The 16,074-nt window shown below is 37.2% G+C and overlaps 2 long non-coding RNA genes across 2 annotated transcripts in view; both read right to left on the minus strand.

Moving 5' to 3' along the window:
* LOC132529351 (uncharacterized) overlaps positions 1-16,074 on the minus strand; it is a 231,407-nt gene that overhangs the window by 16,927 nt on the left and 198,406 nt on the right. The gene's annotated exons all lie outside the window — the stretch shown is intronic.
* LOC132529350 (uncharacterized) lies at positions 320-13,922 on the minus strand. The gene is made up of 3 exons (XR_009543425.1): positions 13,811-13,922; positions 3,200-3,316; positions 320-743 (listed from the first exon to the last, which is right to left on the minus strand). It is a non-coding gene; the product is annotated as an uncharacterized LOC132529350 (long non-coding RNA).

The raw sequence follows: 16,074 nt of genomic DNA on the forward strand, positions 1-16,074 counted from the left end.
CACTGTTGTGGCCTCTCCCATTGCGGAGCACAGGCTCCGGACGCGCAGGCTCAGCGGCCATGGCTCACGGGCCCAGCCGCTCCGCGGCATGTGGGATCTTCCCGGACCGGGGCACGAACCCGTGTCCCCTGCATCAGCAGGCGGACTCTCAACCACTGCGCCACCAGGGAAGCCCTCTTCAATAGTTTTAAGACAGCTTTTTTTTTTTAAACATTTTAGAAATTAATGCCATATATATTTTTTAAATTTATTTTTTATTTTTTAATAAATTTATCTATTTATTTATTTATTTTTGGCTGTGTTGGGTCTTCGTGGCTGCGCATGGGCTTTCTCTAGTTGCGGCAAGTGGGGGCTACTCTTCGTTGTGGTGCACGGGCTTCTCATTGCAGTGGCTTTTCTTGTTGCGGAGCAGGGGCTCTAGGCACGCAGGCTTCAGTAGTTGTGGTCCGCAGGCTCAGCAGTTGTGGCTCACAGGCTCTAGAGTGCAGGCTCAGTAGTTTTGGCACATGGGCTTAGCTGTTCCACGGCATGTGGGATCTTCCCGGACCAGGGATCAAACCCGTGTCCCCTGCATTGGCAGGCGGATTCTCAACCACTGAGCCACCAGGAAGTCCCTAAGACAGAGCTTTGAAAAAGTGGTGGGATATAATATGAAGATGGAATAGCTGTAATGTTTGGTGCTGCATCATGCTGATAACACTTCCCTGAAAATATCACCTGGCTTTGTGAGACACTCGATGTAACTGGAAAAAAAAAAAAGGCAAAGATTAGGGCATAGACACTGGATCTCACTTAACAAAACAGATATAGTGCTAGTTTGGCTTCCTATGTATGTGGCATTTTTGTTGAACTCCACATGGGATCTTTTTGTACCAAATTTACATAATCAAGTCCGTTGTTAGCCAATTTTAGAGGGAAATTAGTCCCATCCTATAAATGGATTATTCTGTTCACTGCAGTCTGTGCTGAAGTGCTGTCACGCACTTTCTCTTTTACAATGCGTGATTCATTGAATATTTTGTGGGCTTGTTTACTACAGAGAATGAAAAGGTTACTTGTGAAGTTGGCTTTAGAAAGATCCAGGTGAGGACCAGTAATGAAAAGACTTAATTACATTTCTCAGTAATCCTCACCCTACCAGGGTCAAAATAAGCAGTAACACAGTACCAAAAATGAAATCTCTGCAGAGATCACACATACCGAATGAGCATACAGACTTCCCCAGAAATCCTAGCGGGTGGTGGTAAAATATCTTTGAATGACACACTGATAAGTTACAGCATGGCAGAGAAAGAGGCATTGTTTCATATTGTTAGGGTGCTAAAATTTTCAACAGGAATACAACAACTAAATATTTGAGTTTCTTCACCATGGACATTCTGAATATGCCTATGTTTTTACTTTAAATTTAAAAACTGTCATTTACTTTCAGAAATAATCATATTCAATGGAATGGAAAAGATAAAGAGTATGTTCTGAATACTTCCAGTGCCATCTATTGGCTGTTAAATTTGTTGTTTCAATGCTAAGAGATACCAATTACTATTAGGTAAGGAGGAAGACATTTCACACATTCAAGATAAAAACACATCCAGTCAAATGGTTTGAAGGGTTATAAATATTACAATGTGCCCCTGAAATTTTATATATTATTTCAAATCAGATAATATACTTGGTATATAACAAGAAGGAGTAAACAGAAATACAAATATTTTAAATATTAATTCTAGACTCACAAGGATCCAGTAAGATTACATTTAATATCAACCATAGACTATTTTACTTATGTCATAAATGAAATACAACTAATGACTCTTCTTTATATAATGACTAATTTTCTAAAAGCCTTGTAGCTTTTACAAACACAATGTTAGTCTTTCTGTCATAAAGGAAGCTATTTTGTGTCACAAAAATGGCTCAATTAATAGTATTTTCTCTTTGTGCAAGGATCAGAAATGAACAGAAAAGACTGTGAAGTAGGTTTTCAAAGACATCTTTTCTAAAGCTCCCTTTTTACATGCGTATGATAATTGTTGAATTAGATGATTTGAACATTCAAATTAAAGGACGTGCAATTAATTAGTTTCAGGTAAAACTGTTTTCTCATTCAATTTTGCAAGCACAGCTAATTGAATAATGAAGAATTAAGCCTAGGAAATAGAAAGCCACCCCTTTAAAATCTGGCTCTCTCTTCCTTTTCTCATAATGAGTACTTTCAAACATTCATTATCTATAAATATAAATGTTCTCATTGAGAGAAATGGAATGAGAGAGAGAGAGAGGGAGTGTGGCGGAGGGAAGGAATGAGGAGAGAGAGAGAGAGAAAAATATTGGGACAAATTGGTAGTCATGATGTACCCCCAAATAATATAATTTTCTTGTGGTATAGTGAATTGTTAAAATTTCTACTTTTTTGATCTCCAATCCACCTCACTTTTGGTTTACAAATTCGTATCTAATTTTTAGCATTATATTTTTATATAACACTTCATTGTAATTCACATTTTTACAGGTTTCTGCCTTATTAATTATTGACTACTTATTACAAAATTTTATAACATTTTACAGTGAGGTGAAATACACATTCGAAGTCAGATATAAAAAGGAATTTTAATGTATAGTTTTCAAAAATGTGAGCTACTGTTAATTTTCTCAGTCAATTTTTTTGTGTTGTATCTCTATGGTGACTCCAGTTTTACCAAAGAATTAAAGGACTCACAGCCTCTGAAGGGCGATAAAACGTCTGTAAATCCAAGTCTATTCTAAAATAGAGCCCCGTTTCCCAATATCTCTTCTATTCGAATAGATTGCTTTCACATATGTAAAACAGATAAAACAGAATTTTCCATTGTCAGTGCCACTGATTTCCTCAGGAGGGTTAGCGAGGAAATGAAACATACAAACCTGACAGTACAAAGTGTATAGGTACTTGACCCTTGTCTATAATTTAGAAATGTTGGGAGTGATTCCCATTTTCTGTTTCCCTCCAAGGATATTTCTTACATGACCAGAGGTCTTTTTGATCTTACAATCTATTCAATGTTCAGATAACACATGAATAAAATTGTGCTACTCTGTGCTTGAAAATAAACAGAACACTTAAAATCAAAGCCCAAAACAAACACGGAAGAGAAAAGGGCTTTCCTATCCTAAAATAACGCTTGCCTTTTCTATAATGACCTCATTAGTCATGGCTTACATTGGCCCTCCAAGGTGGTCATTCTCCAGAGAATTGGTTTACTGTCTGGTAAGATCATGACATCCTTGACGATGAACCACAGGATGTGAGATGATTCAGCATTGTCCAGGAACTTGCCTGCATTTGGTACATTAAAAATTAATACAGCTCAGAATATAATGGGAGCTCTCATCAATCGATTGCTTTTTAAGTGTTATTTGTATACACATTCTGACAAAAACTAAGTACATATGCTGAGGTCAATTTAGATAAGAAAACAAAGATTAAAAGAAAGAATCTAGTTGAATTAATGTTTTGTACAAATAAGGAAGATACATGCACAAATGTTTGTGCCTTTCAAAGTTCACAGCATAGATCTACTCAATATCTCTACATTTTCTAACTAAATAGAAATCCTATTGAAGATGCAACTCTGTACCTCTTGCAGGGAAGCAAGTAACTCCAGCCACACAAACTTTGTTCCCTCTATCCATCTATAATGATTAAAAATCTGAGCTCTGGAAGCAGACTGCTTGGGTTTAAATCCGTACTGTGACACTTTTTTCCTGTATAAATTTGGGCAAATTACATAAATCCTCTGAGTGTCAGTTTCTTTATGTGTAAAATAAAAATAATACCTCTTAGAACTGTGGAAAGATCACATATGATGGTATCTTTAAAGTGCTTGTTATAGAGCCTGATGCACAGAGTATATTTTTAACAAATTTTAGCCAATGGTATGTAAGATTCAAACTTATTTGGTTAAAAAAAAGAAACCGTGATGTATTTTAAGGAGAAAAGTGGGACACAATAAAACAATTGGATCCCAACCTGCCTAAAGCTTTCAGTTCAGCTTTGTGATGCTCAATCGAGAAAGATACAAACTCATTTGCATGTTGGCTCCTTGCCATAGCATGATGAGTAGATCAGTGATGAACAGAGCTGGTACTGGACCTATAACCAGCACCCCATATAGTCAGGATAAAGGTATTTACTGAATGCACAGGTGCCCTGTGTTGTAGGAACCTATGAACTCAATGCTTTTCCTCTTGGGGCAGCCCTGGTGGCTTCACTGTGACCCCTTTACCCACACAGAAGAGGCCCCCCTTACAACACTGAGGGCATCTCTCTGGAGGACCCTCTTCTGTCAACATTCATACTTCAAGGTCTACCCCTCTAGTGACCATCAGATTCACTGATGGTCAAGAAGAATTTTTATTTTTAAAAATCTTTGAATATCCAAAAGGAAGAGACACGAACTGAGAGAGACTGAGACAAGAGAACAGGTGGATGGGAATTCAGAGAGAAAGTATGAAATTCAGAGTCAGAAAGTAAGAGAGTGAGAGAGAAAAATAAAATGGTCATAGCTACAGGAGGGCCAGAGCACAAGAGAAGAAAGAAGAGACAGAAGAGAAGGGAAGACAGGTAAAGTGAAGGAAATGAGAAGTAGCTTATTCTAAAAACCATGTGAAGTCATACAGAGACAGCACTTTTTTTTTTTGCCTGGCAACTCTCTTCTGACTACTGCTTAACCTTTTGTGTCTGGAAGACTTTTAAGTACTTTTTACTTATGTATTCTTTACAGTACCAGTATGAGGTAGGTAGATACTATTATGATTACCATTTTATACATGGGAAAACAGGCACGGAAATAATAAGCAGCTAGAAGAGACACACACTGGTGTTTCTCTTTCCCTTACAGGTAATAAGTAATCACCTTTGATCACCTTCAAGGGGTTTTTATCCTATCGAAGGACCCCAAGCTCTCTCATTTAAGCCCATCCTGACCGTTAAACTAAATAGTCAAGACACCACAGAAAACCAAATTCCTCTGTTCCAGTATTTTGTAGTGTGATCAATTACTTGGTTTCAGTTAATCAATTTATAGGTTTCATTCATAAAAATGCAACCATTGGATATTTAAAATGTTTTTGAGAGTAGTATTGAAATCAACTCCATTCTTTCTATTTCAATAAAGAGACATGAAATATAGCATGTACCGGATTAAAAGATTTTTAAAATTTTTATTTTATATTGGACTATAGTTCCTTAACAATGTTGTATTAGATTCAGGCATACAGCAAAGTGATTCAGTTATACATATACATGTATATATTCTTTTTCAAATTCTTTTCCTATTTAGGTTATTACAGAGTATTTGGCAGATTTCCCTGTGCTATACAGTAGGTCCTTGTTATCTATTTTAAATATAGCAGTGTGTACATGTCAAACCCAAACTCCCAATCTATCCCTCCCCCTAACCCTTACCCCACTAACCATAAGTTTGTTCTCTAAGTCTATGAGTCTGTTTTGTAAATAAGTTCATTTGTATCATTTTTTTTAGATTCTGCATATATGTAATATCATATGATATTTAGGTTGCTTCCATGTCTTGGCTATTGTAAATAGTGCTGAATTGAGCATTGGGGTGCATGTATATTTTCAAATTATGTTTTTCTTCAGATATATGCCCAGGAGTGGGATTGCTAGATCATATGGTAGCTCCATTTTTAGTTTCTTAAGGAACCTCCGTATTGTTCTCTACAGTGGCTGTATCAATTTACATTCCCACCAACAGTGTAAGAGGGTTCCCTTTTCTCCACACCCTCTCCAGCATTTGTTGTTTGTAGATTTTCTGATGATGCCCATTCTAACCGGTGTGAGGTGATACCTCATTGTAGTTTTGATTTGCATTTCTCTAATAATTAGTGCTGTTGAGCAGCTTTTCATGTGCCTCTTGGCCATCTGTATGTCTTCTTTGGAGAAATGTCTATTTAGGTCTTCTGCCCATTTCTCAGTTGGGTGGTTTGTTTTTAATATTGAGCCACGTGAGCTGTTTGTAAACTTTGGAGATTAATCCCTGTTGGTCACATCGTTTGCAAATATTTTCTCCCATTCTGTGGGTTGTCTTTTCGTTTTGTTTATGGTTTCCTTTGCTGTGCAAAAGCATTTGAGTTTAATTAGGTCTCATTTGTTTATTTTTGTTTTCATTACTCTAGGAGACAGATTAAAAAGCGATATTGCTGCGATTTTTGTCAAAAAGTATTCTGCCTATATTTTGCTCTAAGAGTTTTGTAATATCTGGTCTTACATTTAGCACTTTAATCCATTTTGAGTTTTTTTGTATAGTGTTAAAGAATGTTTTAATTTCATTTTTTTACATGTAGCGGTCCAGTTTTCCCAGCATCATTTATTGAAGAGACTGTCTTTTCTCATCTATTGTATAGCCTTGCGTCCTTTGTTGTAGATTAATTGATCAGAGGTGTGTGGATTTATTTTTGGGCTTTCTATCCTGTTTCATTGATCTATATTTCTGTTCTTCTGTGAGTACCATACTGTTTGGATGACTGTAGCTTTCTAGTGTAGGCTGAAGTCAGGGAGCCTGATTCCTCCAGCTCTGTTTTTCTTTCTCAAGACTGCTTTGGCTATTCAGGGTCCTCTGTGTCTCATAGAAATTTTAAGATTTTTTGTTCCAGTTCTGTGAAAAATGGCATTGGTAAGTTGATAGGGATTTCATTGAATCTGTAGATTGCCTTGGATAGTATAGTCATTTTGACAATATAGATCCTTCCAATGCAAGAACATGGTACATCTTTCCATCTGTTTGTATCATCCTCAATTTCTTTCATCAGCATCTTGTAGTTTTCAGAGTACAGTTCTTTTGCCCCACTACATAGGTTTATTCCTAGGTATTTTATTCTTTCTGATGTGATGGTAAATGGGATTGTTTCTTTAATTTCTCTTTCTGATTTTTCATTGTTAGTGTATAGAAATGCAGCAAATTTCTGTGTATTTATTTTGTATCCTGCAACTTTACGGAACTCATTGATGAGCTCTAGTAGTTTTCTGGTAGCATCTTCTGGATTTCTATGTATAGTATTTGCAAACAGTGACAGTTTAACTTCTTTTCCAGTTTGGATTCCTTTTATTTCTTTTTCTTCTCTGATTGTTGTGGCTAGGACTTCCAAAACTATGTTGAATAAATGTGGCAAGAGTGGATATCCTTGTCTTGTTCCTGATCTTAGGAAATGCTTTCAGCTTTTCACTGTTGAGTATGATGTTTGCTGTAGGTTTGTCCTATATGGCCTTATGTTGAGGTATGTTCCTGCCATGCCCACTTTCTGGGGAGTTTTTATCATAAATGGGTGTTGAATTTTGTCAAAAGCTGTTTCTGCATCTATTGAGATGATCACATGGTTTTTATTCTTCAGTTATTAATGTGGTGTATCACAGGGGTCCCCAACTCCCAGGCCATGGACCGGTACCGGTCTGTGGCCTGTTAAGAACTGGGCTGCACAGCAGGAGGTGAGCAGCAAGAGAGCAAAGCTTCATCTGCAGCTCCCCATCACTCACATTACCACCTGAACCATCCTCCCCACCTGCCACTGGTCTGTAAAAAAATTGTCTTCCACGAAATCGGTCCCTGGTGCCAAAAATGTTGGGGACCACTGGTGTATCACACTGATTGATTTGTGGATATTGAAAAATCCTTGCATTCCTGGGATAAATCCCAGTTGATCATGGTGTATGATCCTTTCAGTGTATTGTTGGATTCAGATTGGTAGTATTTTGTTGAGAATTTTTGTATCTATGTACATCAGTGATGTTGGTCTGTTTTTATGTGGTATCTTTGTCTGGTTTTGGTATCAGGGTGATGGTGGCCTCATAGAATGAGTTTGGGAGTGTTCCTTTCTCTACAAGTTTTTGGAATAGTTTCGGAAAGATAGGTGCTAACTCTTCTCTAAATGTTTAATAGAATGCACCTGTGAAGCCATCTGGTCCTGGAGTTTTGTTTGTTGGGAGTTTTTTAAATCAGAGTTTCAATTTTAGTACTTGTGATTGGTCTGTTCATATTTTCTGTTTCTTCCTAGTTCAGTCTTGGGAGATTGTACCTTTCTAAAAATTTGTCCATTTCTTCTAAGTTGTCCATTTTATTGGCATAGAGTTGCTTGTAGTAGTCTCTTATGATCCTTTGTATTTCTGTGGTGTCAGTAGTAACTCCACCTTTTTTATTTCTAATTTTATTGATTTGAGTCCTCTCCCTCTTTTTCTTGATGAGTCTGGCAAATGGTTTATTAATTTTATCTTTGCAAAGAACCAGCTTTTAGTTTCATTGATCTTTGCTGTTGTTTTCTTCATCTCTATTTCATTTATTTCTGCTCTGATCCTTGTGATTTCTTTCCTTTTACTAACTTTAGATTTTGTTTGTTCTTCTTCCTCTAGTTGCTTTAGGTATAAGGTTAGGTTTTTTATTTGAGATTTTTCTTATTTCCTGAGGTAAGATTGTATTGCTGTAAACTTCCCACTTAGAACTGCTTTTTCCATGTCCCATAGGTTTTGGATCATTGTGTTTTCATTGTCATTTGTCTCTAGGTATTTTTTGATTTCCTCTTTGATTTCTTCAGTGATCTATTGGTTATTCAGTAACATATTATTTAGCCTCCATGTGTTTGTGTTTTTTACAGTTTTTTCCTGTAATTGATTTCTAATGTTATAGTGTTGTAGTCAGAAAAGATGCTTGATATGACTTCAATTTTCTTAAATTTACCAAGGCTTCATTTGTGACCCAAGATGTGATCTATCCTGGAGAATGTTCCATGTGCACATGAAGGCTAAACAGTGAGAAGAATGTGTATTCTGCTGCTTTTGGATAGAATGCTCTATAAATATCAATTAATTCCTTGTCTAATGTGTCATTTAAACCCTGTGTTTCCTTATTAATTTTCTGTCTGGATGATCTGTCCATTGATGAAATTGGGGCGTTAAACTCCCCCACTATTATTGTGTTACTGTCAATTTCTCCTTTTATGGCTTTTAGTGTTTGCCTTATATAGTGAGGTGCTCTTATGTTGGGTGCATATATATTTACAATTGTTATATCTTCTACTTGGATTGATTCCCTTGATCATTATGTAGTGTCCTTCTTTGTCTCTTGTAACAGTATTTATTTTAATGTTTATTTTGTCTGATATGAGCATTGCTACTCCAGCTTTCTTTTGATTTCCATTTGCATAGAATACATTTTTCCATCCCCTCACTTTCAGTCTGTATGTGTCCCTAGATCTGAAGTGGGTGTCTTGTAAACAGTGTATATATAGGTTTTATTTTTGCATCCATTCATCCAGTCTGTGTCTTTTGGTTGGAGCATTTAATCTGTTTATGTTTAAGGTAATTACTGACATGTGTGTTCTTATTGCCATTTTGTTAATTGCTTTGGATTTGTTTTTGTAGGTGTTTTTTCTTCCCTTCCTCTTTTGTTCTCTTCTCTTATGATTTGATGACTAACTTTAGTGCTGTGTTTGGATTCCTTTTTCTTTCTTGTGTGTATCTATTGTAGATTTTCGGTTTGTGGTTACCAAGAGGTTTGATATAGCAGTCTATATATACACAAGATCATTTTAAGTTGCTGGTCTTTTCATTTCAGATTCATTTCCAGTATCCTGCATTTGTGCTCTACTGTTCTCACAATTGCTGGGGTTTTTTGTTTGTTTGTTTTTTAACATCTTTATTGGAGTATAATTGTTTTACAATGGTGTGTTAGTTTCTGCTTTATAACAAAGTGAATCAGCTATACATATACATGTATCCCCATATCTCCTCCCTCTTGCGTCTCCCTCCCACCCTCCCTATCCCACCCCTCTAGGTGGTCACAAAGCATGGAGCTGATCTCCCTGTGCTATGTGGCTGCTTCCCACTAGCTTTCTGTTTTACATTTGGTAGTGTATATATGTTCATGCCACTCTCTCACTTTGTCCCAGCTTACCCTTCCCCCTCCCTGTGTCCTCAAGTCCATTTTCTATGTCTGCACAATTGCTGGTTTTGATATCATATTTGTGTGCAGATGATTTCCTACCTGTACTGTAATTTTGCCTTTACTGGTGAGCTTTTCCATTCATAATTTTCTTATTTCTAGTTGTGGCCTTTTCTTTTCTGCTTAGAGAAGTTCCTTTAGCATTTGTTGCAAAGCTGGTCTGGTGGTACTGAATTCTCTTAGCTTTTGCTAGTCTGTAAAGCTTTTGATTTCTCCATCATATCTGAATGAGATCCTTGCTGGGTAGAGTATTCTTGGTTGTAGGTTTTTCCTTTTCATCACTTTAGATATATCGTGCCACTCCCTTCTGGCCTGCAGAGTTTCTGTTGAGAAATCAGCTGATAACCTATGGGAATTCCCTTGTATGTTATTTGTTGCTTTTCCCTTGTTGCCTTTAATATTTTTTCTTTGTCTTTCATTTTTGTCAGTTTGATTACTATGTGTCTTGCCATGTTCCTCCTTGGGTTTATCCTGCCTGGGACTCTCTGTGTGATTCCTGGACTTGGGTGACTCTTTCGTTTCCCATGTTAGGGAAGTTTTCATATATTCTCTTCAAATATTTTCTCAGGTCCTTTGTCTCTCTCTTCTCCTTTTGGGACCCCTATAATGCTAATGTTGGTGAGTTTAATGTTATCTCAGAGATCTATTAGACTGTCCTCATTTCTTTTCATTCTTTATTCTGTTCCTCAGCTGTGAATTCCACCATTCTGTCTTCCAGGTCACTTATCCATTCTTCTGCCTCAGTTATTCTGCCATTGATTCCTTCTAGTGTATTTTTCATTTCAGTTACTGTATTGTTCATGTCTGTTTGTTTGTTCTTTAGTTCTTCTAGGTCTTTGTTAAACATTTCTCATATCTTCTCGATCTGTGCCTCCATTCTTTTTCTGAGATCTTGGATCATCTTTATCATTACTCTGAATTCTTTGTCAAGTAGATTGCCTATCTCCACTTCACTTAGTTGTTCTTCTGGGCTTTTATCTTGTTCCTTCATCTAGGACATATTCCTCTGGCCGTCTCATTTTTTCTAACTTTCTGTAAATATGGTTTCCATTCTGTAGGCTGCAGGGTCATTGTTCTTCTTGCTTCTGCTGTCTGCTCCCTGGTGGATGAGGCTGTAAGAGGCTTGTGCAGGCTTCCTGGTGGGAGGGACTGGTTCCTGCCAACTGGTGGGTGGACCTGGGTCTTGTCCCTCTGGTTGGCAGGGCCATGTCAGGGGGTGTGTTTATCAGGGAGCTGTGTGCCCAGAAAGACTTTAAGCTGCCTGTCTGCTGATGGGTGGGGCTGTGTTCCTGCCCTTTTGGTTGTCTGGCCTGTAGTGTCCCAGCACTGGAACCTACAGGCTGTTGGGTGGGGCCACTCTTAGTGAGAAAATGCAGCCTCCAAAAGGGCTCACACCAATGAGTACTCACCAGAACTGCTGCTGCCAGTGTCTTTGTCCCTGCATTAAGCCACAGCCACACCCCGCCTCTGCAGCAGACCCTCCAGTACTAGCAGGTAGGTCTTGCCTAGTCTCTTATGAGGTCACTGCTTTCTTCCCTGGGTCCTGGTGCACACAAGACCCTGTATGTGCCCTCTAAGACTGGAGGTTCTGTTTCCCCCAGTCCTGGGGAATTCCTCGATTAAACCCTGCTGGCCTTCAAAGCCAGATTCTCTGGTGTCTCCTCTTCCCATTGCCAGACCCCCAGGCTGGGGAGCCTGACATGGGGCTCAGAACTTTCACTCCTGAGTGAGAACTTCTGTGGTATAATTATTTCCAGTTTGTGGGTCGCCCACCTGGCATGTATGGGATTTGATTTTAACACAGTTGAGCCCCTCTTACCATCTCACAGTGGCTTCTTCTTTGTCTTTGGGTGTAGGGTATCTTTTTGGTAGGTTCCAGTGTTTTTTGTTGATGGTTATTCAGCGGTTAGTTGTGATTCTGGTGTTTCCATAAGAGGAGGTGAGCTCATGTCCTTCTACTCTGCCATCTTCTTAAAAGATTTTTAAAATATTGTTTTTCTAAGGAATATTTAAAACTTTAATCCTTTTCTTCTTTTAGGCCAAACTCATTTTCTCCTCATCCTTCTGGCAGTCACTATGTGGGGGTAAATTAAGCATTGTATCTACCATTAGTAATTAATATTCAACTGAAAAACAGTGCCAAAAAAAGTTTCAAACTTGAAAACTAAAGTATTTTGGAATATAAATTTTGAGAAGAATATTTCCAACACTTTTCCATTATGTAACATTTCAATAGTATTTAGAATGTGAAATGAGTTTCACAATTTTTAAAAATTTCCACAATACTGTTGTGAAGAAAATAGGTACTATGCATTGTGTGATTACAATCAGCTACCAGCTGAATATTTTAGACCACATTTTATGCACAATAGTTTCAAATTGGTAATTATTAAAAGATAAAGAAATTAAAGTTGATGTGCTAAGCTCTCAGCTAAGAGAGTATATTGTCAACTTGAGACTATATTATAGTGATTGGTTTGTAGATGTTTAGGATAAACAGTATTGTCTATGAAAACAGAATAAACTAGAACCTTAAGCTTTAGCACAGCAAAATTTTCTTTGAGTGTAGCTTTAGGTCTATAATGTTGAGGCAAGCTTATGAAGTATTTCTGTGGGTATACATTATATCTATTTGAACTGGTAATATTATGACTAATTAATAATAGGAAAGGGAAAGACAAGTAGAGGAAGAAGAGCAACAGAGCATTTTTAAGATGTTACTACATAAAAATCCTATGAAATGGATATTATTATTTTTGTTTCATAGATAAGGATACTGAGGCCCAATTTTTAAGTGAGTTACCTAACATCATATACGTGTAATTGGAACCACATGAAATTGGTATTGTAGGATAAATATCATTAGTTTCAATATCTCTTAAGATACTCAAGTGTCTGTGCATATGTGTGTGTATTTGCTAAATCACTTCAGCGTCAACGAATAATCATTTTGCCATATGCTCCCAAAATGAAATAAAAATAATGTCTACTTCCAACAGCTCATGCTTTATAACCATTTTATAACATTTAGAAAGTTTAACTAGAAACCTTTTCTCTTGGGCTGTATTTGAATGATTTATGATAATGTCCTTAGCAAAAAGATGCATCATTATTGTGAGTAATCTCAGTTGGTGACAGTACCATTGCAAAACTAAATTATCACACTAGAAAGAAACAAAATCAGTAACTCCATTTAGCATATTTTGTGATGATGCTTGTTCAAGTATTTCAAAATTCACATTAAATTACCTCCATATGGCATTAAACACTGTTCATTGCCTGCTGAAGAACTCAGTCTAAAAAAATCAGTGATTTTTCCATTCCTATTGCATGCATGTGTTTAGACCTGTCAGCTACTTGAGATAAAACTGGTATTCGAAGGGAAACCACTACTATTAGTGCTGTTTTTGGAATCATTCTTTGCCTATGATTTTCAGGTGTACAATTCTTTTCCTATTTGGAAAACATATTTTTCAGTAAACGTGGTCTCATAATATTCTCCATAACTCCTGACCCTAGATGAGATAGTGTTGCCAAGTTTTGAGTTTCTTATTTCCATTCTTCATCTATTCTATAGCAATAAACTTGGTTTTATAGCACCATTTCATTTACCCTGATTTAAAACTCAAGTTGGAGTTCCATGAAACATTTAATTCTTCCATTTCAAGAAGACCAAAAACTATCTTGTTTCAAATAAACAGACAATTTTAGTGTTCTCATCTTTATCTGTCCTGCCCCATGGATATTATTCCTTCCTCTCCACAGCACAATCTGCACATCTTTGTTATCTACTTGTGAAGTATAGCTCTTTGTATACTCACCATCCTCACCGGAAGTAAGTCATTGGCAGTAAGCTCACTGACACTGGGGCCTTGTCTCATATATCTTCAACATCTCACCACCGGGCTAGACATTTCTACTGAGTAAATAACTGTCAAATGAATAGTAACATTTATAATGGTTCATGGCTAAAGTGTGTATGCTTACTTTGCTATGCACTTTACTTCTGTTACCTTAGTTAATCCTTGCAGCAAGTCATGAAATAGATGCTACCATTATCCTCACTTTAGATATGAGGAAACTGAAACAACTGAGAAAGATGAAGTCACACAATGTTTTACACAATCATTATAGTGGTGAAGCTGGAATCCAATCCCAAGCAGCCTGACTCCAGAGTCAATGCCTTCAAGCACTGTCCCACAGCCCTGTTTTGATTAAGAAGTATTTGGCATCAAAGAACTGATGATTCTTAATTACCAAGACTGTTTTATGACTCTATCGATTACATCTGATATAGAATTACATTGCCATTTAATATGTTTTAGTCATCATGGGTGATGGTTAATTTTATGTGTCATTTTGACTGCGCCAAAGTATGCCCAGATAGCTGGAAAAGCGTTATTTCTGGGCATGTCTGTAAGGGTGTTTCTGGAAGAGATTAGAATTTGAGTCAGTAAACTGAATAAAGAAGATCCACCCTCACTAATGTGGGCAGGCATCATCCAAACTGTTGAGGGCCTGCATAGATGGACAGGCAAAGGAATTTTCTCTCTCTTCTTCTTGACTTGGGACAGCCATCTTCTCCCGCTGTCTGACTTTGGAGCTCCCGGTTCTCAAACCTTCATACTCAGTAACTTATACCAGCAGCCCATGGTTCTCAGGACTTCACAGCCTCGGACTGGGAACCACATCTTCGGCTCCCCCAGTTCTTGGGCCTTTGGATTAGGACTGAATTATACCACAGGCTTTCCTGCTTCTCCAGCTTGCAGATTGCATTTTATGGGACTTCTTGGCCTCCATAAACTGCATAAGCTGATTCCCATAATGAATCTCCTCTTATACATATCTATATATCCTATTGGTTCCGTTTCTCTGGAGAACTCTGACTAATATATCATGGCTTGTGTGTTTGTTTGCATTTCAGTAAATAAGAACCCTTCATTATCCATGCTTTAGAGATGAGTGGACTGATTAAGATATTCCAAAACTAAAAAAAAAGATATTCCCAAACTGTAGATAATCCAAAATGCTTTTTATATTTGGCATACTGTTGTGGTTTTTTTTTTTTTGCATCAGAATTGACGTTCTAAAGACGTTTTTTAGACTTTAAGTTTTACGTACATACAGACTGGATCTTTCTCACCAATGAATCCTCAGCAACTAGCACAGTAGCTAGACCATAAGTGTTCAGAAAATTTTGAGTTTCATGACTATTACTCTTGACATTGTTTTTCTCTAAAAACAAGGCAAAGTGAGTAGTGCAGAAGATACACTGGGATCATAAAAGATTTGTAACAAAAAAGAATCAAGTTGGACTAGTGTTTGATCACCAAAAAAGATAAATCAATAGTTCTTTTTTTCTACCCTTTCTTACCCCAACCAAATTTGAGATGGTCATATAGTTTCAATGCATGAAAAATATCTATGCTGGATCATAAACAGAGGCTATAAAATTAGAAGTAGAAAGTATAATAATTCTCTGCCTTGTAGAGGTTAAACGTGGTCTTAGGAGAAGGTGAAAGATTATCATCCAAAATCCTATTTAGCCCTAAGTTTTGAGAAGTGTCTTACTAATTAACTCAGCTCTTCGAAATATGTGTCAATAAATGCTTATCAGATCAACATGTACTAACCCCCAAATAGAATGAGAAGAGAAATATTTTGGAAACGGCACTCTACTTTCTTTTCTCCTGAGGCCCTTTCCCATACTGACAGCTAGCTATAAAGCACCCACTGATCCAAAAGGTAGTTGTCACATCAGAACCAGGGGAAAAACAGGCATTAAATTCATGCTGAGATATAAAATGCAGTGTTTTGGAAGACTGCCTGGTCTAGTTTTTACCAACTCCGGAATAGTTTTAAAAATAACAGGAAACTCTCTAGGTTGCAAGAAAAAAGGTAAAAATAAGAGAACTATGGAGTTAGACACTGCCAGTGGTCTCTGAGTTGACTTAGGTTTAGCTCCCTAATTCAAAGTAGTGATTGCGGAAACCTCAAGGGAATTAGAGATCGAAGAGTGGAGACCACATGCATATTTCTGAACCGATTACCAGTTTAGCATCTCAGGGCACGTAAGAGTTTAGCA

The sequence above is a fragment of the Lagenorhynchus albirostris genome, chromosome 11 (genome assembly GCF_949774975.1).
Source record: "Lagenorhynchus albirostris chromosome 11, mLagAlb1.1, whole genome shotgun sequence".
In the NCBI taxonomy this organism is placed as follows: Eukaryota; Metazoa; Chordata; class Mammalia; order Artiodactyla; family Delphinidae; genus Lagenorhynchus; species Lagenorhynchus albirostris.